At 37.2% G+C, this 27802-nt stretch overlaps 1 long non-coding RNA gene across 1 annotated transcript; it reads right to left on the bottom strand.

Moving 5' to 3' along the window:
• Positions 1-466: 466 nt before the first annotated feature.
• LOC146766406 (uncharacterized) lies at positions 467-24148 on the bottom strand. Its single transcript, XR_014957862.1, has 3 exons — positions 19512-24148; positions 13329-13415; positions 467-2054 (listed from the first exon to the last, which is right to left on the bottom strand). It is a non-coding gene; the product is annotated as an uncharacterized LOC146766406 (long non-coding RNA).
• Between the last annotated feature and the right edge of the window lie 3654 nt (positions 24149-27802).

The raw sequence follows: 27802 nt of genomic DNA, 5'->3' as shown, positions 1-27802 counted from the left end.
CTGTGTGATACAGTGACCCAATGGAGCAAAGAATCACATTAAAGATTAATTTTCTTACTAAAATATAAAAACCCTTTTGGGCACAAGGAGAAACCTTTTAGCCCCTTTGTAGCTAACAAAACTATTTCAGCAAGGAAGAAACTTATACGTCTATCTGTAAATTCAAGACTTCATGCATTTGTAAAGCATCTTTATGCTGGTATTTCTAACACTAGGTGGTGATTTTGAAGATCAAGTTTGTTCTTAATAAATACTTAAAGCCTACAATTGCAGATGAAACATCTACTTAACTGTAGCTGAAACAACAGTAAAGAAAGGATAGCCCTAAGAATTGTACTAAGTTCAGTATTTAATAAAACATGAAATAACAGAAGGTAGATACTGAGAAGCACTAATAATGATGATGATGACCCCCATAAGTTATGGCAGTTTTATATCAACAAATGCAACTATCAAATGAGGGTCAATTGATTTCATATCCCTTCAAATCCTTTATTATCAGTCTAATAAAGCTGGATCCATTCTCAGTATCTGAAGTGTTTAAAATATCCCATATATTCTGACATTTTTTTGTGCAGCAGGATCTTCTGTTTTGTCTACTGAAAGAATAAAATCAGTGTCCATATCTACTTCTGTGAATATATTCATTTCAGAGAGCAATCAGCCATGAAAAGCTTCATTTATCACTTTTACCAAAACAAAGATAGGATTAAACAGAGAAAGTTTAGGGTTTGCAACTTTGATTTGAGTATTACAAGATGTACTTATTATATACATATAAAAATTTTACAAATTCTCTAAATGACCTTATTATTTTACCTGCCCTGGTCTGTCTTGTCATTGTAACCCCTCCAAAATAGTGTAAAATGAAGACTTTCACAAAAGCCATGCTAAAGGTACAGCTGATACCGGACTGCAGGATGGAGGGGTGAAGAAAACTCCCCAGAGCACATCTTACACTTTTCTTTAGGAACACCACCCAGAAAGGAAACTCTAAGGGGTGTAAGCAGGAGATGGAATGCATAGGCTTTAAATTTGATGACAAGACTTAGACTTGTCCTCATATCATTTTAGTACAAAGTTTCAGTTTAGATAGAACCCAAGACAGAGGTTATTGATCTTGTTATTAGCATGTATCACTAAAGCCCACTACACAGGCTGAGGTGCCTCCATGTGCTAAATTTTTAATGCAGTTATTTTTACTATAAACTATATCTGGCAGTAGATAAACAACATCTCTTTGTGGAAGTCATGGCCTATTTTGTTTTGTTGATCTAAAAGTAGTTCAAATTATTTATTATCATTTTCAGACTATAAATTTCATCCACTTATTACGTGTACAAATTCACTTTCCTGAAGGCAGTGTGAATTCAATGTCAACAGCAAGAGATCCTGACTGAATTCTACAGCAGCCAATACTTCATATCTGCAGCAACAGAAAAATAACCCATCCAGAACCACAAGTTGCTATTTGTCTTACAGCTATAACTTAAAATAGTGTCTGTAAATTAAAGCTGACGCACAAGCAAAAAACCCGCAGAGAAACAAACGCCCAAAACAAGAACACTGGGAGCGACAGCACCAACAGTGCCACCAAGACCTGATGGAATCAAGATGTCTGTAGATCTGCTGGCAAAGTGAAAAGTACTATGAAAATATTACCAAACTACATACCTCAGAGAGGTAATATATCTTTGGCTTTTGCTCTTAACTGCTTCCTCAGAAAAAAAAAAAAAATCATCCAAAAAATGCAAATACCATGCAGGGCAAATGTTAGATTTTTTTTTTTTATTTCACGTTATAACTGCCTCCAAGACCAGTAATTGACATGTGAGACACAGTATCAAATCCTGTAAAAGCACATAGCAAGATGTACCCCCTTTATGAATTTTCTTACTAGTCCACATGGAAAACAGAGATACAAAAAGGGAAAGAAAAAAAAAAATACTGCAACATAAGCTAAAGAGGTAGAAGGTTTCCTATTGCCATGTTAGTGCTGCTCACTTAGTATGCTGATGTGCTTCATATTTTCCATGGAGCTCAGACAGAGGATGCTGAAATGGAAAGAGAACACAAGACATAGATTTGATGGACAAAAAGCTTGACCATGAACAGAGAATTAAATAATCTCCTATGCTGCCACTTGAGACGCTGTTGTGATTTTCCCACTTTTCCCCTTCTAATGTGTTCTGAGGTGATGGCACAGCTTGCAGCACTTCCACAGAGAAGACTGCAGCCTCCTGCCCAGCCTCTGACCACAATGACAGCTCCTCACACACAAATAGGGGCAGGTGAAATCAGTGACCAGCTCCAGTGGGGGACCAGAGGCATCTGTGTAAAGAATAAAAGACTGTGCAAATAAGGCAAAACTGAGGGATACAAAATCCATACCTGCCACCTATCTGGCTTTGAAAATCTTTCTCTTTTGGTACCTAAAAATGACATCTTTCTCCTCACATTTCTTCCCTTTCAGCAAGTTCACCACCTCAGTATGTGTAAGTGTCTTCAGGAGGCATTTTCAGTGGGAAAGGCCAAGCAATAACACATGAAAGGGAAAAGACCTTGGTGTATTACTAGGACAAAGAAAAATAGCACTCTCAAGTGATGAAGCTAAAGCAAATAAATTCTGGGGTTTACCACACTCATTTACATGCACATTAACTCATCTCTAATGTCACTTTGTTTTTTTCAGGAGATTCCTAGAGGCTGACCTACAAGACATAATATGGGAAAAATTAAACTGTCTTGGACCTTTAAGAAATCAAACATCAGTAACTGAAGTAAAGAACAAATCTCTAGATAGCAAGCACTACAGTAAAACTACAATAAAACAATTCAGAATGTAAGAAGTCTTACAGATGGCATGAAGATAATTTTGACATGTAATCCAACATAGCATAAAACTAAATTAGATCTGTGGGACTTAGAAATTATAGTTCCATATGGCTGCCGTTACACTGAACCACAAGAGATTACTACCAAGTTTGTCAAGCTACTTAAAATAAAAATTTATTTTCTAAACAAGTAGGTTATAATAATTCTTAAGAAAAGACCCTAGTAAAGAAGTTGAAATTGAATGTTTAACATTTGCTGTGTTACTAAGACTATATGACTGATATTTTTATAAGACAACATCATAATAAGATTACCTAGAAACTGATAAAAACATTGCAATAATATAAAATGTTTGTTGTGCATCAGCAATTGCATAAACAGGGACAAAGGAGGAAAAGATGCTAAAATTAGCATGCAAAGGCACTCGTGTGTTCTGCGTACCAACAAACTGTGGGTACCTGTTCCCTCACAAATGCACTCTATGCTTAAGCTTGTGATGATTTTTCCACAGCAGGAATTACTATTGGGTTAATTTGTTAATAAAAACATTTAACACTGCTTTTCCTTTATCAGGAAATAGGCCTTAAAAATCCTAAAAGCCACAAAAGGGGAGATGATTTCATGATGGATGCCTGTGTTGCCCAAGTCTTATGGGAGAGGAGACCCAAGCAGATACTTCTGACAGCACTGACATGTAGAAAAGATTGCAGGCAACTGCTTTCCTCTAGAAGATGCAAGTAGATGACACTATAAAGTCTGCTGTGAGAATGGCAGATGGAAAACTGTTATATTTTTTAAAGTGCATTCTAGAGTATGTGTTAAATGGAAGCAGCAGGTCACCAACAAGATGTGCAAACAAAACCCAGCCAAGTGATTCGGTCTGACCTAGAAAGAGAAAATTCACAGCAAATTTGTCATGTTTGAGCGCCATGTGCTGAATCAGCAATAGGATTTCCTACTTCCTATCTTTCCTTTCTTTCTTCCTCTAAATAGACCACATTCTACCTGGTTTTGCTAACTAAATGACCACGTATTTTCGTCAGCAAATCTTATTCATTTGATCCATCCAGACATCTCTAGCAATTTATCAATAGTAATGTTGGTTTTTCTTCTTTTTAAATTTCTTTTTTTTATAAGATTGAAGCATATTAAAAAATACTTTTTATGCCCACTCTCACCCAAGTATTTTAAAAATGCAACTGCACAAACTCTGTTAAGGAGGTTCCACAAGTTAATTGTGTTGACTTCTCATGTTGCCAAACAAAAGTAGCATTACATAACATATTTTCTCTCAACAGTTACACTGTCATCTTGCTTTTTCAACTACAGGCTAAAGTAACAGGAATATGATGTGGTCTAAAATACACAATAGTGATAAAATGCCACCCTGATGATTTACTACAGCATTTTCAGACATTTGGGTGTATTTACACAAAGAGTAACTAAAAATTCACCTGTATCAAAACAACAGCTTGAAGAACACATGGAAGACATGAGCAAGCAATTGTAGAATGCAACCCCTCAGCACTGAGGAACACAATCCTCCAATCAGACAACCTGAATACATATTCAGAGGAGCAGTCATAATTATGTCAAAAAAACCAAGGGAGAATCCTATAAATTATTCACCACCAGCTATTTCCCCAGGCAGCCCTTGTGTTTCACACCTCTTTCTTTTCACCAGAGGGAGCTGAAATGCAGCTCTGAGACCATCTGCACAGCCAAAGAGAGGTTTGAAGATGCTTTCAGGTCTAATATACAGCAAAGGAGGAAAATACTCTCACGACACTATTTTGGCTCTTCATTTGGCTTGCCAATCTCCCCAGACTCCTGCAGCATTCATAGAAAAAGAAGATCATCTAGAGAGGAAGTCTAAATCTGGTTCTTAATCACAATTCAGATCCTCTCTGTCTTCTATGCTGGCTGAAAAGCAGGTCTGTGAAAGCTACCTGGTTAACTTAAAACCAAACAGCTGGACACTAGAAAAACTTTCCAAAAAGTCCACCCAAGATACATAAAGGGCAACCACCACTTCAAGTGATAGCATTGAATTATGGACAGAGAAAAATGGAGCATGAAGATCTGCTCAGATGCTCTGCAAAACACAGTAGGGATGCTGAAGAACCAGACAACTGAAGACACACAAATGTGACAATGACTTTGCTTTAATATTACAAATCTAGACACATCCTGAACACCTTGTATTTGGTATCTCAGTATGCTGGGAAATTAAAAGCAGCATAACACTGCAATAATTAAGCAATGTTTAATAATTTTATGTATAGCTATAGAAATGCAACTGTACTAACAGAAACAGTATGATTTCTGTTGTTATAATTTATTAATTCATCTACCAATCTACAGCATATTCCATGGTCTCTGTTAAACGCTCCTCCAGGATGAAAAGATCCCACTGTCATGGTAATTGACCTTTGAAAAAAAAGTCCCAAGGAACCAAACCAAAGCAAAACCAATCTGAAATATACCACACATACCAAAAAGATCTTGCTAAGACAGTGTTAAATTGCTCAGACATCTTTTATGCATGAGATAAAGAGGGGAAGAACAAGTGAGGAAGGTCAATTAACCAGAATGAACTCTTTTTACTACTCAGCAAAACACAAAATTCATATACTGAATAAACACTTCAGAAGTTTCTGATAAGAAATATAACTCATGATAACATGAAGTACAAATATAAGTTCTAAGTTGTACTTTAAATTTTCAAGTTCTCTTAATCACATGTGACAAGAATGGAGGTGGTTGAGTAGTGATTGGTTCATTTATTTTTCCTGTAAGATGTTCTTTATATTCAAAAGTCTTGCTGCAGGGCAAGGAACAAAACTGACATGGGATGACATCAATTGCCCATGTGACAGAGCAGACTCACACCAAATTTCAGAGATCATTATGTGCTGGATGCTGATTACTTGCCTGCTGAGCCTGATGTCACTTAACTGTTGCATTATGTACTCTGATCAGGAAAAGTGTTGGCAATTTCTTCAATTACTTTTTATTGAGAAACTGTCAAGACTGCTGCTCAGAACTATAAATTCTGCTTGCTTCTCAACTATTATTTCTGTTCCCAACTCAAAAACAATGACTAACACATAAGGGTCATAAAATTCAATAGGCAAGAATCAGATTTATTTCCTTTTTGTAATTATTTTTAAAAAGCCAAGCCCTGGATGCCAGAGACAATTCTCCCTGCATTCTCCCTGGATTAATCTTACTTTTTTTTTATTTCAAATCAAATGTTCAATTATTGTCTCAGACTAGACAATATCTCCCCTGTTCCTCTCCAGGCTCCTTGTCACATAGACAACAGCTTATTCTCTTTGGTGCAAACTGAACTTTGAATGCTCAACTTGATATGCTTCAGTTACTCTGCCTCCTCTCTTAAATCCTGTGGGTGCAGCAGGGTGAAGATCACTGGGTAAAGAGGTTTAGGACCATACTTTGATGATAATTCTAATGTTCTCTCACTAACAGTCCCTAGTTTATCAGCAAGAAAATCTAGCCCATACTTAACTAGCTTCTTGGAAATATCTAGTTCCATAATGAAAGTTGGAAAAACAGAGTCTTACATGGAAAGGACCTTAAGGGATATGAATTTGTCCCATTAGTAGCTGAATGACTTCAAATGTTCATTGTGATTCGACAAACAGAGTGTCAACAATATAATGTCGATGTTTTTTTTGTTTCCTTTTTGTTTCTGTTTGTTCCATTTATATGGAACCTTAACTGCTACTTAGCTTTTTAAAGTTCTAGTGAAGTTAAATTGCCTGACACAATTCACTTAGAAATCTACTGATAGCAAGTAGCTATTCTATTCAAGAAATTAAACTGTGTTTCATTGAGTCTTGTATCAGCAGTGGCGTGGCCAGCAGGACCAGGGCAGTGACTGTCCCCCTGTGCTTGGTACTGGTGAGACCCCACCTCAAACACTGAGTTCATTTTTGGCCCCTCCAGCAAAAGGCATTGGGGAGGCTGGAGCATGTCCAGAGAAGAGTAACAAAGCTGGGGAAGGGGCTGGAGCAAAAGTCTGATGTGCAGCTGTGGGAGTTGGGCCTGTTTAGTCTGGAGAAAAGGCTCGGGAGGGTCTTATTGCTCCCTAAAACTTCCTGACAGGAGTTTTTGGTGATGTGGGAGTTGTCCTCTTCTCACAGGTAACAAGCAACAGGACAAGAGAAAACGGCCTCAAGTTGCTTCAGAGGAGGATTAGATTGGATATTAGGGGGAAATTATTCACTTGAAGGATTGTCAAGCATTGGAACAGGCTGCCCAGGGAAGTGGTGGAATCACCAGCCCCAGAGGTTCTCAGCAGACACAGATGTGGCCCTCAGAGCCATGGTTTAGCTGTGGCCTTGGCACTGCTGTGTTCAATGATTCTGTGATTCTGTATCCCCTCTACACCATCACGAGGCTGCAGTGATCGTTCAGACAATGACAGAATATTGAAACATCAGAGAGCAATAATAATAGAAATAACAATGTTGTTTCTCTGCCTAAAAGGAAGTAATCAGTTTTGAAGCTATTTCAAATTTGTCTTTATAAATTTATAGAGAATGGATGTTATTACATACAAGTGTTTCAAAAATTACCTAATATGGAGAGAACATATTACTCTTCAGTGAGATAAGTGTTAAATGATAAACTGCTCCAGTGCTGACACAACATAAATATGCAGTATCCATCAATCCATAAATCTGAAAAGAGCTAATGTAAAAGCTGTGGATAAGAACTTTAGGAAGAGTCAGTTTATGTCTCCAGTGATTAATATTGCCATGTGTTACATGAACATAAACATGTCTGTCTCCTTGGAAACACAATGCAATGCAAGTTGCAAGTCTGCTTGTAGAATACCAGCTGATAAATTTTCACTGAAATGAGCACAAATACTTACATGAAAGACTCAAAAGAATGCTGGCAAAGGTATTTTTTCTATAACTCTGCTCAAATGAATATTTGGGAAGGGATGGCCAAAACTGATGCTATTAACAATATCAAGATTCTTTACCTCCTCTTCAGCTACCAAATCGGTTAATTTTCAATAGTTCATCATGAATATTAATACTCAGTTATGGAACATTGTTATCAACCCATTAGCCATATAAATAAAAGTATTTAACTTGTCCTGAAAAGTCTTTGTATTAATTTTTTCCCTGCTCTTTCTTTCCTCCTCTCTGGTTCCCTTCATTGCCTGAAGATCCTCCACTGTAACTAAAAGGAATATATAGAGGAGGAGAGAAATAAGTAAACCTTTCCTAGTTTTTTCATCTTCTGATTCTGAATCACACTATTTGTCCCTAGTAGCTACATCCTTTAAGCAGGCTAAGCATGCCTGTTCAAATCACAGCTCAGGATGATGGAGTGACAGGTACTGTGAACAAGGGCAGTGGATGCTGTACATCTCCAGCAAGGTCTGGAGACCTTTATAAAGGTCTGACAGACTCCTTTATCCCCAATTAGTGACTTGCCAGCTGAGTGAGTGCACAGCAACGTGCATTGAAAATTGTATGGTCTGAGCACCAGGCACAAGGTTCAGCTGGCAGCCAGTCACAAATGACAACAGATCCCCAGGGATCTGTGGAACATCTTCATTTACAACCTGGATGACTGCACAGAAGGCATTCTCAGCAAATGTATGGGTGAGAACAAACAAGGGTCAGTACCCCGGAGTGCAGAGCTGCCTTTGAGGGAAACCTGGGGAACATGGAAAAGTGTGGTGACAAGAAAACAAAATCAAGTGCAATTTTTTCATAAAACCATGGAATTATTTGGGTTGAAAGGGACTTTAAAGATCCAATTTTGTTGTTGGTTGTAGTTCCAACCATCTGCCATGGGCAGAGACACCTTCCACTAACCCAGGTTGCTCAAAGATCATCCAACATGGTCTTGAAGGACCATAAGGACTTGAAGGTCTTGAAGGATGGGGCATCCACAGCTTCACTGGACAACATGTTCCAGTGCCTCACTACCCTCACAGTGAAGAATGGCCCATGTGGAATGCAGTCAATCCATGAACAATACAGCTGGGGATTGAGCAGGAAGCAGCTCTGCAGGAGAAACCTCGGGTTCCTGGTGGATGCAAAGGTGAACATGAGTGAGGAACACACCCTTGCAGAAGAAACAAGCCTCCTGCAACCCAGGCTGAGGGAGCTGGAAGGTCCAAGGAAGGCTTCCTCTCTCAATTTGGTATTTGTGAGTCTGAATCTGGGGTTCTGTGTCCAGCTCTGGCTTTGCAGGACCAGACATACTGAGTGTGTTCAGTGGAGGGTCACTGTGATGGTCAGGGACACAAGGACTTGGTCAGAGGGAGCAAAGAAGACAGAGACTCTTCTTGGAGGTGCACAACAACAGTAGGACAGGAGGTGCAAAGTTGGAAGAGTGAAAATTCCTTTTTTAATAGTTTTTTTAAAAAATCAGATGGGTCAAATACTAGGACAATCACACCAAGAGTTTATGGAATCTCCATCCTTGAAATTGTTCAAAAATGAGCTGAAATTTTTTTCTGAGCAGCCTGATCTAACTCAATCTGCTTTGAGCAAGGGGTTGGAACAGATGGGGAACTCTGGAGGTCTCTTCTGACTTAAAATGTTACACATCCAGACTCCTGTATAAAGATTCTTATCTTGTAATTGATTCTACACACATTGGAACCCTTCACAGAATCCCAGCCCATAAGTATCACTTCTGGCTGCTTTCCTCCTTGTGATTTCAGATTGTGCATTTTATCCACTTTTGAGGGAGAACAGTCAGTTGAAACACAGACATTAAATTCTCCCAAGGACTCCCAGGTCTCTAACTTCAAACCAGGGTAATTCCCAAATGAAACAAAGACCCCTACAGCCTGAAATGTATCCTACAAACTATAAAAGAAAATTGAATTTACCATGCCTCTCTAAAGGCTATAGCTTAGTTTTCCTTTCCAGATTCAAAACCTACCAAAATTAATGTGAAGTGATAGAAGTCCAGTAATCCTCTGTATAAGTAAGTCATAGCCTGAGTCTAAGGGATGACCTGATGTCAATGAATATATAAACCACAATGCAAGAATTTTATAGTAACAAAGAGAGTGTGAATATAGCAGAAAGTAAGGGATTGTTGCCAGAGAAACAGAGATAAGCAAGGATGGTGTTGCCATAGCAACTGGGTGACATCAGAGTTTTCCTATTCAGTGCACTGGGTGATAATGAAGTGGTGAAACAGCAGCTTCTCTCTCTACTGACTCCTGGGAGGTGGGCAGAACCCCAAGTTTAATTGTTTCACACTTAAGACATGTCTAATTAGGAGGTTTACAGGGTTTTTGACATCACTATGTTAGATCTTCTAATGTCTAGTTCCTGTGTGGGAGTCCAAGGAGAGTCACACTCATTCCAAAACAAAAGAATAGCCATTTCTCTGTCCCTCAGGAGCTAAAAGAAAATTCTAAAAGAGAATGAGGAGAGTCAAGGAAAAGATGGATATATGGTCCATAGCACAGCACTGTGCCTCTCAGGCATCATCAGGCCACAGCTGATCAGCCAGCTGCACAATGAAATTTAGTACAGGATAAAACAAATTAGGTTATAACTCCTGCCAAATCAATGCTTATTTTTAAGCTTGTACATTTTCCAAGGATAATGGTGTCTTCCTGGACCACCTTGCACCATAATGGAGAATGCTTTAAAGACAGTTATTTTAAACTTTTTCTTTAACCTTGGAAAAACCTCTATGTTGGAGGAATAAGATATTCTCAGTATTGTAGAGGGAGAGTAAATGGAAAAGTATTTGTGATAATATAAATAGATATTAAAAAATTCCTTCATATAACCCTATTCATAAAATGCAAAAAAACCCAAACAATATTTTTATTTCAAATAATAAACACATCCCCAGGTAGGGACTTATATGAGTTTAGTCTGTTTAAGGGTCTGAAAAAGCTGTGGTTTCATACCTGTTGTGGAGAAATCCACAATATGACTTGACATTTACTCTGCAGGAGGGACTACTGAATCTGCAATAAAAGCCCAAACTTTCCATCCACCTAAGCCTGGGATATAACTCCTCTTTATTAAGTACACAACAATAAGCAAGGTCTGGACTTCATACATTGATAAGTTGAGAGCGTTGCTAAATGAAATTGTGCAGGCTGCTTAGGCACCATCAGCAAAGCAGCTACAGGATCAGACCCCTCAGTGCAAGTTGCAAAACCTCTCAGGGAGGTGAATAAATACCCAAAGAACTCACAGTGAGTTTCTGGCTGCAATACTCCCAGTGAGACAGACAGATGGACAGATACACAGGATACACACCCACAAGCTGTCTGGCCTGGGCAGACCTATGTCACAGCAATGTCCACATCACAGACATCCAGGTAAGAGAGTCCTGGCATGAAGAATTTATATTATGACCATGAAAAACAGGACACAGTCTCATAGAAGTGAATGAAAGTTCTTGGTAAAGCAAGGAACAATATAAAGGTTTCTTAATAATTTTATTATTTAGATTCTGTTAATAGCTGGCATTACCTAAACTTCTGAAATGTTTAATATGCTTGATTTCTATGAAGTTGTATAAATGCAGCTCAATTTGCATAATTTCTTGGTGTTTGCAACAGCAAAGAGGGAAAAAGGAATAATACAGAAGGAAAAGTATCTGACAAGTTTTGACTTCTGATCTTTGATCTCTCAGTTCTGCCTGGTAAGGAAGTAATTATCTGCAGCCAGAACTGAATTTCATTCTTGATCCAAAGGTGACAGTCCTGGTGGATGTGACATGAATATCTAATGAGAAGTCCCTGTGTTAAAACACAGCCTTGTGGCAGAAAAACCATCTTGGGTCAAGACCCTCTTTGGATCTGATTACCCTGTGACAAGAATATTTTGCCATATCAAGTGGGTAATCAACACAGAATTATCTCCTATATAAAACAACAAACAAGGAAAAAGGGCTTCACAATATAAAAAGTTCAAAGCATCACAACCAAGGCAGTTTCAGTTCAAACAAACTTATCTAAGAATATGGAAAGACAAAGAGCTTAGCAGAGATAAATATTACTCAACAAATCTCAGTGTGCTAATAGAGAGTTAAATGTATCCAGCTGCAGTAGGGGACTGAAATCCATTTCAGGCATTTTTAGCATTCAGATACCACCAGGGATGGTTGTAGATGGCTTGGTTCCTAAGGGAAAAATCCAGGAGACAGACTTTCAATATTCCATGTCTGTCTTTATAGGATACTGCAAGAACTTAATAATCATGTCATAGGTATTTAGCAGTCATTTAAAGAAATTTTTTCCTCCTTTTTAACTGTTCTTTGCTGGTACCAAGGAGTCATTTCACTCCCAAAGAGCTGGATCCTGCCAGCCCACACTAAAAAGAACAATGCAATGCTGAGGTTTAAAGGCCATTCTGAATCATACACCAATGAATTCTGCAAAGTGTGGTCTTCCAGGCAGTGGCAATTTTGGATACAAAAAAGATTACAAAACAAACAATATAAATCAATATTACAAAGCTTAATCAGGTTGCTTATTAGAAAATGAAACTAACTTTTCAAATGCCATTTTACAACAGGAAACCTTTTCTGGTAAATCTGAGAAGTGCCCTGAATAGAAGCCTGGAGGTACACAAGGGCTGGGCTTAAATTTTCTAGATCACTGACAACCTTAAAAGAAATGCAGCCAACTTCCAATAGCAATGCCTTTCTCCTGCTTTTCCTTGTTTATAAATTCACATCTGATAAGCAACATATCTAAACACATTTCTTTTGCATGAAAAACAACTGGAAATTGTTTTGTCTTGGGAAATGAAGTGCAGACTCAGATACAACAGCTTCTTCCTCCCCTGCCTCCAGAGAGTGGGAATCTCACTGGAATTCTGTTACCACCATTACATAGAATATCCCAACTAGTAAAATAAAGTCACTGATTGAAGGATTTAAAAGGTACATAGAATGCCCAGTTATTTCAATGAGGAGCTCTGCTGAAGAGGATTTTCATGTATCCCTCATGCATTTGGGACTAAGTGATTTATCAATTTGTGAAAGAGGAGGATGGGCATGAGGAAGGGTTTTTCCCAGGACTGAGGGGCAGAAGAGAAATGGTACAATCAGATGAAGATCATATCAACCGACTTGTCTAGACAGACATCTCTCCTGAAGATGATGTTTGCACACAGTTCTGAATAAATCCACTACTACTACTGGTTGCCCTGTAAAGTAGCTTTTAAGATCAAAAACCAGTGGAATTTATGTGGAGTCTTTGAGTTACATCAACAGGCCCCATAGCTTCTTTATTTTGTCAAACAGGTAACACATTGAGCAATTCAGAAAAGATGAAGCCTGGCAGTCCCCACCTGCAAACCATCTGTATCTAATTATCACAACACTAATTAGAATCATTATCAAGAGAGATTGAAGCAACAAAACCTGACTCTTACAGTACACTTTGCTCTTTTGGAAAGACAAGGGGAATTGCAATACAGCTTAAAGGAATTTGTTTCAGTTACCTCTTACATCTGACATAAGCTGCATAAGTGGCATTTGTCTTGTGCGATGGCATCTTGAATTTTTTCATTGAAATAATATTATACAGGCTGGGAGAAAAAAAAAAGTTTAAAAAAGTAAGTACCTAGTGAACAACATTGTACTTTCTGATAGTCATATGAACCAAAATGAAAATGTTCAATTTCTGCATGAAAAATGTAGAACAAGATATGTTTTTAGGAGTTGTTCAGAAAGAGATATTCTATGCATGATAAGGTTCATTCTGTGCACATCATAACATTGCCTTTTTGATTGAGGAAACATTGTAAAATCTAAGATACTTCATTTATAAATACGGGTTGATAATTTCTTAAAATTGTTCCGGTATGTACAAGCACATTCAAATAGAACCCATAAGGAGACATAAATACTTTCTCTACAGACTCATTAACAGTGTGCTGGAATAATTCATCATGTTTCTTTCTGCATTGGTATGGAAAAGTATCCCACTGGTTAGCTCTGAAAAAAACAATTGTATAACATTTCTCTTTCACTCAACACATATATATGCAATATTTTTTTCTAATAAAAGGAAGCCTTGTTTTCTGATGATAAGCTAATTTCATTTTTATTAGCTTCTCTGGAAGAAGATCATATTTATTCCAATTTTTCCAATAAGATGCCCAGTACTTCTCGGAACAAAAAATTTGATGCAGCTGGAATGAATCAAAATATTTCTAATTACCTGATTCATGCCAACTTATACAAAGAGCAATGCTGCAAGCACAGTTTCTTAATAAGCATCAGATCAATAGACAATACATGGAAACATTAAGCAATTATTCAATAGTAGTGCAGATGAGAAAAATTTAATTGGCCTTTTACATTTTTACTTTCAAATTTCTTCTTTACTTTTGTATATTTTTTTAAAAAAGATAACTTACACTTCCACTGTACTTCTTATAAAAGAAATAATGTCTTTAGGATATTTGACTATTTTTTTTTTTCTGTAAGTTTTATTATTTGGCATCACAAATTTCTCATTTGGAATAACAAGGTTCTGTCTTGCAGATAAAGCAGTGGACAGGGACTTTTTAAGATACCAATTACCATTTCAAAGCTTTGTCTTCACTTGTGTATGCATAGCCAGCAGTGCCTGTGTCCCAATCCCAGGCTATGAGACTTCAAAAATTATGTTTGAGAGCAGTTCAGTGGAGGTGCCTTTCTAAGCTTCCCCAGAGCAGCATCCTGAGCAGACAGCCCAGCTCCCAGCTGCTCCCTCTAGGGCCATGTGATAAGCAACGCTCAGCTGAAAACAACACAGCCACGTCTAAGACATTGTAAATCAAATAAAACCAAAGGAAATTAAGTTCCAGTGCCAAATCCTCCTCACTGATGCTCCTCTTTTTCCTGAACTCCCAAGAACCTCTGTAGTCCCACAGGCAGGCTTTTGTTTGGATGATCAAAATCCTGAGGTAAGAATTCTGCAAGCTGAGTAATGCCATATGAAACTGAGAAGCAGGACTATAACTAACCTTGCTCCTTTATGGAATATTTTCCCCTGTTATGTGATTCTTTCAGACTTGGAGAGTAAGTGCCCACAGCAGCCTGTGGCTGTAATCATTATTGTTACCTTTGAAGCATCATTTCCTTGCTTTATAAGTTACCTCTATAGTTCTTATAAATGTGGTTGCACCAAATTTAAGTGTTTTAAGAGTTTTAATGAATTTTAAGAGTTATAACTGAATAGAGTCAAGTAAACTTACTCATTTTTCAGGTTATCAATATATTGATCAGTTCAAGCTGAATATGGAATTATTGAATAATCAATAGTGTGTGATCATCACATGAACAGCCAGTTTTGTTTCCCAGATCAATCACAAAAATATAAATATCATAGTTCTGTTCTTCCCCGTTCCTTGCTCTTTCCCCTCTTCCTTCTGGACATGAGCTTAGATGACACAAGGACCATTTTTGAGTACTCAGAGAAAGCAACTAAACTGCTCCTCCAGTAGTTAAGTGATCCTTGTCCTCTATCCAAAACTGCTCCAACTCAAAAAAAAAAAAAAAAAAAAAAAAAAAAGCCTCTCGTCTAATATCAACCATTCCAACCTAAAGTGTTTTTCTACAAGAAAACAAAATTACTTTTCACATGCTACAAAACCCCTTGTCTCTGCATGAAAGTTCTTTCCACTTAGAGGGAGAGGAAAAAATAAATCATCATTTGATTCTTCTCTTTACCACAGGGGAAGCAAAGCATACTCAGTGAAGGTCATTTTTCACTTTCTCCTTTCATTTGCCATACAATTAATCAAAATGTGAGGTCTGATTTTAGTTCTTGGTTCCTTATGGCTGTATTACAAAAAAATTTAATAGACGTACTGTACAAATTTTTTTACAGTTATTCAATTCTATTTGCAGGGCCATGTAAGTGCTTAATAAAGCACCAGCCAAGCCTCTGACCCCAGTACAAATTCACTCAAGTGAACAGAAAAACTGGAGAAAAACAAGCAAATTTTCATTTAATTCTGGAAACAGAATAATTTTAAAAATCTGGTTTTCTATTATAAATACATTCTTACTACAGCTCCACTTCTTTTCCAGTTTTAATTCTTCAGTCCTCTATGTCTTTAAAATGAAAACTTTTGTTAAGTGATCTTTTACAGTTTTTTTTCTTTCCAAAAGAGGGTTGTTTTTTAAACTAGATTGCAATAAATAAATCCTTACTAATGAAACTTGCAGCATAAACATTGTTGAATATTTCACTAAGCTGGGAAGTTACAGATGTTGCAACGCCTCTGGCAGTTAAATGCTTCCTTTGGAACCAGCAGTGCAGAGGGAGCCTGGGGAGGGCAGGAATCAGCTGTGTGCATGGCAGGAGACAGTGGGAATGTATCAGTCTGAGCCCCAGATCTCTCAGTGCACCTTGCACCCCTTCAGGAAGAACAACAAAGCAAAGGCAAAGTATTCTGCAAGCACTGACAGGCACTAGGCAAATCTTGGCCATGTGGAATCACTGCACCCTTCAATTAAACTGTTTCCTCCATTTGTAGTACAAAATCCACCTCTCTACACCACAGTTTTTCCACTTTTTAAACTTGATTCCTTTACAAACACTAGATCTGTTACTACGGTGCATATTGCTGCTCTCACAATCTTTTATTTCCTTCCTCATACAGTTTTTCATGCATCCCTACCAAACCATTTTGCTGCACATCTGTCCTGTGCTATTCAGTGATGTTTAACAGTAAGCCCATGTGAGAAGCTTGTTCATCCATCCATCCATCCATCCCCCATCCATCCATCCATCCATCCATCCATCCATCCATCCATCCATCCATCCCCCATCCATCCATCCATCCATCCATCCATCCATCCATCCATCCATCCATCCCCCATCCATCCATCCATCCATCCATCCCCCCATCCATCCCCCCATCCATCCCCCCATCCATCCCCCCATCCATCCATCCATCCCCCATCCATCCATCCATCCATCCATCCATCCATCCATCCATCCATCCATCCCCCCATCCACCCATCCATCCCCAAGTGCCACACAGCCTCTGCCAAGCCTGGAGAAAATGGAAGCTTTTTCAGGCTGCTTTAGGCAACCTGAGGAAAACCAGTTCAGAAGTCTTATTAGCACTTGTCAAGTCGTACAGGAATTGCTGGTATGTCTTAGCATATTATTAGGCCCCACTTTACAGATACATTTATAGAAATACAGTGTTTTCTCCCAGTTGACAGGTGCCACAAAATCTCAAATTCAGGAACAAAAACAATTCATGTAATTTCAGCAACCTCACTCCAGTGTGATTAAATAATTTTCAAAATAACCTGGTAGAAAGACCACAATTCTAAGGCTTGTGAAAGTATCCCTGAATAACCTTGGGTAAATTATTATCTGCTTTGGTCTCAATAAAATTGAGATAATAGTATTTCCTTCCAGCTAGGGGTACTGTTCACTCCTCCTGAATGTAGGCCCTTAGGGAACAAGTAGAGGCCATAGGAGTGCCACTTCTAGAACACAAATGTTACACAAATTCCCTTAAAAAGTCACATTGTTGAAGGCTGTAAAGTATTGTAACTGACAAGAAGTTAAATACTTTGCATACAGTCTAATGCATATGGTTATTAGCAGTTTTCAATGTCTTCAAATCACTCACAGGAAAAGAAACATTTATTTTAAAGATGAATTAAAAAGATGAATACAAATAAAAAGGACAAAGAACTAAAATTATGGTAAGACATTTTTCACAAGCATAGCAACAAAGGGGAGCACTCCATTGAATACAGTATCTTTGTTCTTTTTTGTGACACTCTTAAATTGTAAGGCCAAATATATGGTGTTTAGGATTCTTTATTGAAAGTTGAATATGGTTAAGCACAAAACTCACTCAGAATCACTTTTAGAGAGTACAATATGCTTCTTAGTCAATATTTTGTGTAGTATGCCTTTTGTCTACTGGATTGCATTACACTCATTCACAATACATTTAAAATAAAAAGGAAAAAACATTGGACCTAAATTTATCAAGTACAGCAAAAACATAAGGCCAGTAACTACAAAACCATTCTGTGAAAAGCAGCAAGTTGTATTGACTAAAGGCCTTTTTTCTTTTTTAAACATCAAAAACTGTACATACAATTAAAAAACCTTTTCTTATAACACCCAAAATAATATAACTGAGATACAAAAGAAGGTATTTGTGAAGCTGGCCTTTATGGTAATTTTTTCAAAATTCCAGTATTGTTCAGAGATCTTTCCCAATGCTGACAACTTAACTGTCTCCAATATGTAGGGAAAAGCCCCTCAGAGAAACTCTGAGCTCTTTGGTGCTTAACACTTCACAGATGGGGCCATAGCTGAAATAAAACTGCATTTTACTGCAGAGCATCAGAAGCAAACATCTGTTTCTAGATTTCATCTTAAATCTTGTTATATTAAAGAAAAAAAAAGGTGAGGGGGGAGGAAAGACCACTACAGTAATTAGGGAACACAATCATATCCATAAAATGTTCAGATACATTCAGATTCATAGAACTACCAGGAGTAATTTTTTATTTTATAACTGGTATGATACTGATGCAAAGAAAATTCTAAATCTGCTAGAACAGAGTATAGAGCACTTACATAATGGTTAAGAGGTGTTGTAAAAGGCTTTGCATGAAATGAATTATCTCCATGGCTAAACACCAGCCAAATTTTTCAATATTTCCCAGTTCTTCCAGGCATATTTTCAAAAATCCCAAATTCTGCAACTACAGCTGTACACAGTCATGGGGTACAATTCCATAGTGACACATCTTTCTTTTAATGACAAGGCTTTGATTGAGACCTCTTATGGCAAGGATCATTTCCTTCAAGTTTAGATGATATTCAAATCAAATAATGTTTTGAAGGGGGAGCAAAGAAAACAGAAGAAATAAATTCATTTTTGTAGAAACAGATGGAGAAAATGCAGAACATTGTTATATTTCATGAAACTGCTGTCTGTGTAAGAAATGCAGCACAATTTATTATGTATTCATTTTGCCCATCTGCTAAGTGTATCATTAAGACAATGAATTCAGTTCATTTCCTTCACTCCCCAGCTAAGCAGTGCAATTAGAGTTTTAGAACACAGCTACTGATAAAAGGAACTTTTTCCTATTATTGTTTTTATTCCAAGTATTCTATCATTAAATAGCTTGAAAGGTTTCTTTCCCTCTCTTATTTTCTCTTCTAGTCTTACCAACTTGTCTTCCATATTTTCAGACACATTCTCAGTTGTAGGGTTCAATATCCTTTGGGGCATTTTTTTTTTTCCAACCTCATTTCTAGCCATATTAGAATATCCAATACCAGTCTTAATAACACACAAAAAAACCCAAAAAAAAACCAAAAAAAAAACACCCACCAAAAAAACCCCCCAAAAAAAACCAAAACAAAACCAAAAAACCTGCTTTGAGTTGCTGAAGTTTTTTCTTTCTTTTTAAGAAACAGTGTAATTTTCTGTAAAACATAACACTTTAGAGACAATAATGACAATGGTGAAATATGATAACTCAGTAAGGCAGGGCTCTTTATTGGTATTACTCTATCACTGTCATGGAGGTGAGAGGTTGTGGGTAATAAACAATAATAAATTATAAACGTCTCCTCCTCAACATGGAATCTCAAAGGCTCAGGCATGACAATATGGGAAGAACCAGGATCTTACCTGCTCCAGCACTGGCAGTATAAGCAGCTAGAATAGGGGATGGAATGGGAACCATCACGTCATCTGAGTGGCTTTACAGAGCAGCACAAGAGCTTGTGTCACTGGCAATGAACATCAAGCCAAAATAGAGGCAAGCTGGGCCCATCTACAATTTTCTTCCACCATTTTTATTGTTTTAACAGTCCTACAACATATAAAATAGTAGGAATAGGAATATTTAGTTACATGTGGATGAGGTATAAAAAATCCCAAGAACAGACTTCAAAGCTACTAAGGTAAAATCTTTAGTACCATGATTTCTGCTATTCAAAGTCTTGGGCCTTGCTCACTTTGTAATGTCTCATCTTGATCTGTATGAGGATCACTTAGCACAGATCGAAGAGGGCTGTAATTAGCAGCTCCAACATATCCCTATTTTTGGTAGTGTAGAGCAAGCAGCTTTTGTCAGCACAGTTATGTTGGATGCAAATTATCCCTCAGATGCCACAGTCGTGTTTGTAGAAGCGTGGTTTGGACACCAAGCCAGACCATCCAGCTTCTCAGCAATCCCGTTTTGGCAGTCACCCTGATAGTTAAAGCTTCATCTTTGACAATTCTGACTTTGGCTTTACTGCCAGGCATTAAATGTGTTATTTCATTATCTCCCTGTGCAAGTTCTCCAACAATAAAGGCTTTAAATATAAAAGTATTTGCAACAAAGTGATCAGGTGGTCTACTTACACAAAATACCAAAACAAACAACAAAGCAAATAAACAAAAAAATCCAACCACCAAAAAAAAAAAAGAAAAAAAAAATTGAAAAAAACCAATACAAACCTTACATACTAACATACAAAAAGCACATCATTCTCTCAGGATAATGTGCTCCATATGGCTAAAACATTAAGGATGCCAATCTTTGTACATAAAGAAAATTGTTCAACAGAATTCAAATATACTGCTATGACAAATGATTCACATTAAATCATTTTCAGCAGAAGTTCCAACTAATATATGCTAGCCACAAAGTTTTCTAATTGTAATCAATGTGCACTACATCAATTCAGCTCAGATGCACTCTTTGTTCAGCTTTCTAGCTGTTCTGACAAAATCCCTTCAAAAAAGAACTTGAATAAGACAATTAAAAATTGTGCTAAATATCTCTTTCCTCAAGATTTACATCTCTAATCAATATTAATCTTTACAGATGTAAGAGTAGCAGTGATCTCTTGAAACAAAAACAATATTCACAAAAGAAAGAAAATTCCTAATTAAGGTTGATATTTCCAATTCATTCTATCCACCCTGGATGCCACTGCTTTCAGAACCTGCCAAGTCTGAAGACTGAAGCTCATCACGGGATTCAATAGGAACTGAGAACAATCTGGTTTGGAGTCCTCATGCTTTGAAATGGACTTGAAATTATAAAAATTAGTAGAGGCTCCTGTGACACTTAAGATTTGCTTCTCAGTGAATTGGTTTTCTTTTCACAGTATCCAAAATGTCCTTCTGCACTAACAACAGATTTAAATTCTGATTTCATGCAGAAGTTTGCTATGACTCCATTACTACTGCTGCATCTCATGGAGGTACTCCTTCATCAGGTACCCACTCACTGCTGAGGACTGAATGGTGTCCTTAGAACTCAGCAAAGCAGACAGTGCTACTCTGAGTGAAACAATTTTAAGAAATCTGATAACAATAACTGGGGTTGTTTCCAGGAAGAGCTGACATTTTCCAGGCAACTCAATTACACCTAGATTTTTCCAAATATTCTAAAGCCACTGAAGACTGAAGCAAGCAATAAGTTTAATCAACATGAAGTACTCCACTGTATTTATCTATTTGTGATGTATTAATTTGGCACTTTTTTCAGAAGAGAAATTAAAAACTTGGGGAGAAAAAAATCAGGAGATTCTCAGGTTTATGTAGTGCCCATTAAATGTTAAAGCAGAAAAAGTATTTTGACATTAAAAAAAAATAAAGGACAACTTCCTCATGGTTTCCCTCATTTGTTTGCATTGTTCCACCATATTGATCAAAGGAAGTTAAGAAAAATAACTTGGATCAGGATTGAAGTTGAGAGCATTCCTTGCATCAAAGTGAGGGAAATAAAGCAGGGAAAAGTCAGGTGAGGTTAGAAACTGCAGGCTCAAGCCTTGGCTTTACAGTTCTAAATGTCTGGTTTAGGTGTTGAAAGCCTGGAGCTAAGAAATAGTAGGAAAAGATATGCTTATGTAACGAGAAAAAATCAATATAAATATGTCTTGCCTTTGTCAAAAGGCAGAGAAAATATAGTACTGAATGGTGAGGTCATCTTGTTTACATCAAAGTGCTGCATGGCTTTATTGATTAAACTGGTAAATATGAAACTGGCACAAGTTATGATAAACCCAAAAAGCAAGACTATTACTTCAAACAGGTAAAATATCAAAGCATTCATTCACTTAACAGAATTTCTACACAAAAATTTCACAAGCCAGCATCTTTAAATTTTGCTGAACTGCAGCATGGAATGTGAAAGAATGGAATCCCACAGTCCCATTACCTAAAGACAGCTCATCCATCAGACAGAAAATTGTTTATCAGTGGGGTAATTGTTTGAATTATTCCCAGATCCCATGGCAAAACAGGATGCCCAGATCTAATTTTTATTATGCAAAATAAATTCTCTGGAAGTCTTGCTATAAAAAAGAAAAATTTTTCTGCAGCCAAAACTGTCACATCTTAACATAACTTGTGATTACAGTCTAAAACCTTTCTCTTTAGTCGATGCCAAACAGGATTTCCCAATAATGGAAAACTCTTTCTGATAAATTAATAAAGAAGAAATGTGGGTTTGTTGACTTTTGAGCTTTTGCACTATGTTCATGCCCAGTGCCTGTCAGACATTCTCAGCACAGACTGACCAATATAATTCACTCATGGGGTGCAGTATGTTCATCCCATGACTGTAAAAGTGGTATTGGTGCACATGAAACCTCATCATCATGAGAAAAAAGGTTTTATTGAAGCAAGAGTATCAAGATGCTAATGAATCTGAAACAGACAATTCATCCAGGATTAAAGGCTATCTTTCCTTATTTCCTAAAAGACAACTACCCAGTGGTAAAAGTGCCAAAGTGTTAAAACCTGGAGCTCCAGGTGATGAGTGTGGATACCCTGATCCTCACCTTCCCCAGGGATGGGCCAGCTGAGCACAGGATGGAGTGCCCAAAGGAGCACACCCTTCTCCTCATTTTTGGAGAATAATGTGAATTTTGCTGCAGTGAGAGCTCATTAAAACAGGTCACTTATCCAAGGAGAAGCACTAAGCATCAGCAGCCTGGAACAGAACTAAAGCAGAACTGCCCTATCATGGTTACAATTTTGTGAAAATATTTAGTGCATACACTTTTCTCAAACTGTTCAATTGCTTTATAAATTAAAACAGATTCATGAAAGGTTCTGCTAGAATACTGATGAGTACAAAATGAATATTACTTTCTGGCTCATTTCTTGATATCAAAATACTCCCTGCAAAGCAGAATACATTTTTAAATGACCCCTGAAAGAATAAGCTATTTTCCAGGTATCAGTAAACAAATGTGGTTGTGCCATTTCAAAATGCTGATTTCTGAAGCAGATCTCCAGCACTTTTATCACTACTCACCTTCCTTCTTATCCCTTCATACACAATCTTTTTTTTTTTTATTGAGTGGAAAATCAATCAATCAATCAATCTTTGTCACAACAAATAGTTTACTTGCATTATTTTTGTGCTGGTGGAAGCAAGCCATTAAATCAGAATTTTCTTTTAATATGTGAGGTAGCTTTACAAGTTTGGTTTCCAGTAAATAACACCACAGCTGAGAATCACATTTCTCCCCTTTTTCCTTCCACTGGCAACAGCTTTCCCTTATTTTATCCACTAATGTCTTCTGAGTCACTTTGTTTTGCTGACAAGTATGGTCCCTCCCATAATGAGAAGATGTGCAATCTATTGTTCACTAGAGCCATTTTGTTTTTGACAATGACAAAATACCTACTTTATGTCATGTTCTAGTGCATGGCTAACAAGAACACAACATTTGAGCCATCTGTGTTCTTAAAGCCTCAAATTAGCACCATTTTTAATATGACAATAATCCTATTAGCATAATTTCTCTGCTGTTGAATAATAACACACTCAAGTTAATTTAAATGGTTGAAATTATAGACTTTTATAGATCATTAAGAATATTTAAAAGGCCACGTTAGTCCATTCTTGATCTAAAATTACATACCAGTGACCCTTACTATGGTTTGAATACAGACCCAAATAATGTCATGTAATTTTTTTTGTAATTGTTTCCAATTTGTTCAGTTCTACTCCTTTGCAGTTTTGTAATCTCCACATTATTGTATCTGTTGCAACCACTAATGTTTACACATGGCAACTGATATTAAAGAACTGTATAAACATTTTTGGTTCAGTAAAACCTGCTGTAGGCATTCATAAAAAGCTTTGGCAATTACAGTCTGATAACACAGTTTAAAGGTATCATAACCAATTTTGAAAAAAAAAAAAGATATACTAATGAACATCACTGAAACTGATATTTAAGTTAAATAACTCAAATATTCTTAGTCGTATGTTTATATACTTTAAATGAAATATGTTAAGTGCTTTTCTTTCCTGGAGTGTACAAAGTAAAATCACAAACATTAATGGTTTTGGGAAATTACAGCATTTTAGAACATCTGTCTTAAAAGCATCAGAGCGCCTACATTTTGTTCTACTTGTTTTTCTCTACATAAACCAGACACAGGTATTTTATCTTTTTAAATTTGCAGTTTCCCCAATCCCTACACTCCTGAAAAAGGTCCTTCAGCCCTGTGGTGCTTTGTCCCTCCTCCTCCCTGAGCAGGAGCTCCATCACTGCTGGGAATGCCCTTCCTCACCTGCTGCACCCACCTGCATCCCGTGGCTTCCCTCTCAAGGGCTTCCTCAGCTGAAAACGGGGAAAACGGGAATTCCTCCTCACACCTGCAGAGGTGCCGGGGGAGGCACAAAGCCGCTCCCGCCAGCGGCCCCTTCTCCTCTGGGTCCCTTTTCACCATCCCATCTCTTGTGCCCTGCAGCGGGTCTGGGGCACTTCGCCGGTGGTGCCAGCTCAGTGTCTGATGAGGTGATTTGGGCAGGTGTGCTGCTCCCTCTCCTCCATCCCAAGGAGCTGCTGCTCCTGCTGTCCGGCTGGAGCTTTCCCAATGACTCTGGAAAGAGCAGCGCTGAGGAAATGTCGTAGGTACAGTTCTTGTATTTTTCTTTCTCTGTATATACATGGTGTTTTACTGTCCTGGCAAGTTGGTTGGTTTCTAAATGTATAAATATGTAAACCTCTGTATAGGTTGCATAAGGTGATGTATAGAAAGATCTCTATGTGTTGGTAGCAATATTTTAGGTGCACTAGAATGAAAATTATGACAGCTAGTAGAAAGGAATAAGGATATATGGGCTTGGTTGGGTTTTTTGGTTTGTTTGGTTTTTTGTGGGTTTTTTTTGTGCTTCAGTAACTACTGCCCCATTTATTTTTGATTAGTGGTTCTAGCAACAGAAATCTACTCAATAGTTAAGTATCTTGGCTTTTCCCCAGTTTCATGTGTTGTGCAAAATTTCTGCCCTGACAAAATCATAAAAGTAGACACTATGTAAGAATAAAATGGACATTGCTTCAACCACACTATTTTAATTTATCTGAAATAAATGGGGGCTATGGAAATAAGCAGATATCTTGATTAATTGCTGAAAAGATACAAACCTTGAAAAAGAACATTCTTCAAAGTAAATGAATTTTCATTCTTTACTATTAGTAATTTAATTCTTTGTCAAGCATAATTTCAGGCAAAAAAAACCCTGAGTGTCTTCTCTCTCTTACATTAGTAGGCACTTACCTTGTCCTTGCAATTTGATTTATTATTCCCAAGTTGCTATTCTGAACTCCTTATCTTCTATACTCCTGGGTTTTGGGGGTCTTTAGGGTTTTGTTTGGTTTGGGTTTGTTTGTTTTTTTTTAAGAATCTTGTATTTTAAAAAGGCATAAAATCTTTTCTTCTGACAACTATTAGATTGCTACTTTTGCCCAGACAAGAATTGATTGAGTTCAAAAGAGTGGGTTGTGAATCTGGTCTTTGCTTAGGTGAGCAGTAGTGGAGAATGCTACTGGCTCTCAAAGCTGCAGAATCAAGGCGTGAATGTTCTGGATTTGCTAAACTTAAAATATCTAATTCATGTGACAAACCCTCATTAAATTTTCCTGTGGTGATTTAAGTCATTTGGATGAAAAGAATACCTGCTGTGCTTTAGATTACAGCAGAAGAACTCTTCATTTTGAAAAGTTTGGAATTCAAGACCTACTACTCAAAGACTGTGATTCATGTCTCAAAATAATGAAACCAACTCGTCCACGCAATTCCATTTAAATAATTAGTAATTCAAAGTTGTAGAAGTTATTTTAGTCTATAAAGTTCACACAATTCTAACATCAAGAATATGTGAATAGTTAAAGAAAAAAAAAAGAAAAACTTGAGTAATATTATAGTATTCAATATTTTAGTATTATTCGACAGTGCTCACCAAATAGCCTGGAAGAACTCATTTGTATGAAACTCTGAAAGGTGTTTTGAAGAGACTGAGTGAAATGTTTAGGCTTTCCTGTCAGATTTCATATTTGGTAGTTGGATGTACAAATGAATAATACAGCCGTTGGAACGGAAATTTGTAGAGAAAAAGATGAGCATTCTCTAGAACACACAAAGAAGGAATAAGGTGAGTGTGCCAGTGCAAAGCACTTGTGCACAGTGAGCCCTCCTGGGAGCTGACTGAAGTGTGAGGGGTTTTGCTTCCTTGTAAACAGCTTAGTTTTAATGTTAAGCAATGTTAATGGAGTAACTGGCTTTAGGAATTAGTCATGGAAGTTAACTATGATCTGAAAAGAAAGTAGGAACATTTTTTCCACAATGTGGGCTTTGTCCTAAATAAATGACTGTTGTTCTTGCTGACACCTTGAAGAATTTTCCTTCATGGGGTTATTATGACCCCCTACCCTTCTTTCACGTCTCGTAGTCAAGATGTTTATCTGTATTAGAGTGGCTGACATTATAGGTTGTGTAAATAGATAGCACAAATAATGAGCAGCACAGATAGAAAACAAGAAGATGAAGTTCCAAACAAAGCAGTAATGGCTGCAGAGCCATGATGTAGAACATAGCAAGTTAATAATTTTTTAAATGATAATTTTCTGTAATTTTCTTTCAAATCCATTCACAGCACTGATTCCATATTATTCTTTTTTAAAGACAGAATGCCTGTCTCATTTCTCTTAATTCCATTGTTCTTATTTCTATTTTTGTGGTGACCATGTTTTACAGCCACCTTTGAGACACAAAGAATAGATACATGTAGAAAATGAACTTTAACAGAATGAAAGGACTGAAGTTGAAGAGCAGGTATGAAGCTTGATGTACAACTCAAAGCTCTGCTTCTGTGCATGTGTGCTTGGCATTAAGGACCATTTGCTGCTTATCTCACTGCTAAGCCTGATAAATATCCTTAAAGTAGCCATTTTTCTACCTAAATCCAACATACAAGATCAGTAAGTGTTGAAAAGCACACTGTGCCAGCAGGAGTGGTTGGTGCACAAAACCCAGAAGCATTCTTACTCAAAGAATAAGGCATCTTAAAATTGTGTAGAGGGAAAAAGATTAGACCTCCACTATCAGATGAATTTTAAGTTTGGTGACTCATATTGCTCTAAGGAAGTCCTAGTTTCAAAATTAAAACAAACAAACCCAAAACAACCAACCAAATAAAAACAAAAAAAAAGTCAAACCCCAAGAGCCACAAAAGCACCAAGTATTTAATTCCTAGGGGAATGTTTGGCTTATGTAAGACTGCACCAAGTGTAGAAAGGGGAAAGAAATAAAATAAACCTGCTACTGGTGTTTCTATGGGTGACATTTCTTCCTTCCCTCTGACTGGTAGGGGTCGAGATATTATTCTAAAACACTGCACAGATATTTAAGAAATAGCTAGGAGCAACATTTGCAGACAAAATTAAGAAAATAAGATTGGAGGAAGGAGGTCGTAACTTCAGAAAAGCTTTTAGCCCTCTAGAACTGGTGGGTTTCCCTTTATCAAAACACCAGGAAAAGGTTAACAAAACTATCATAATCAATGTTTTAGTTATATTTGCTGATGCTGGAGTGTTACTTTCTTTGAGCTAGCTGTGCATTTCTCCTTCTGTCTCCTTGTAGTTGATGCATAACAATTTTTAATTTTAAAATATTACATC

The sequence above is a fragment of the Lonchura striata genome, chromosome 11, assembly GCF_050655825.1.
Source record: "Lonchura striata isolate lonStrDom1 chromosome 11, ASM5065582v1, whole genome shotgun sequence".
Taxonomy (NCBI): Eukaryota; Metazoa; Chordata; class Aves; order Passeriformes; family Estrildidae; genus Lonchura; species Lonchura striata.
The sequence above is the reverse complement of the archived record's forward strand: the minus strand, read 5'-3'. Positions and strand labels throughout refer to the sequence as shown.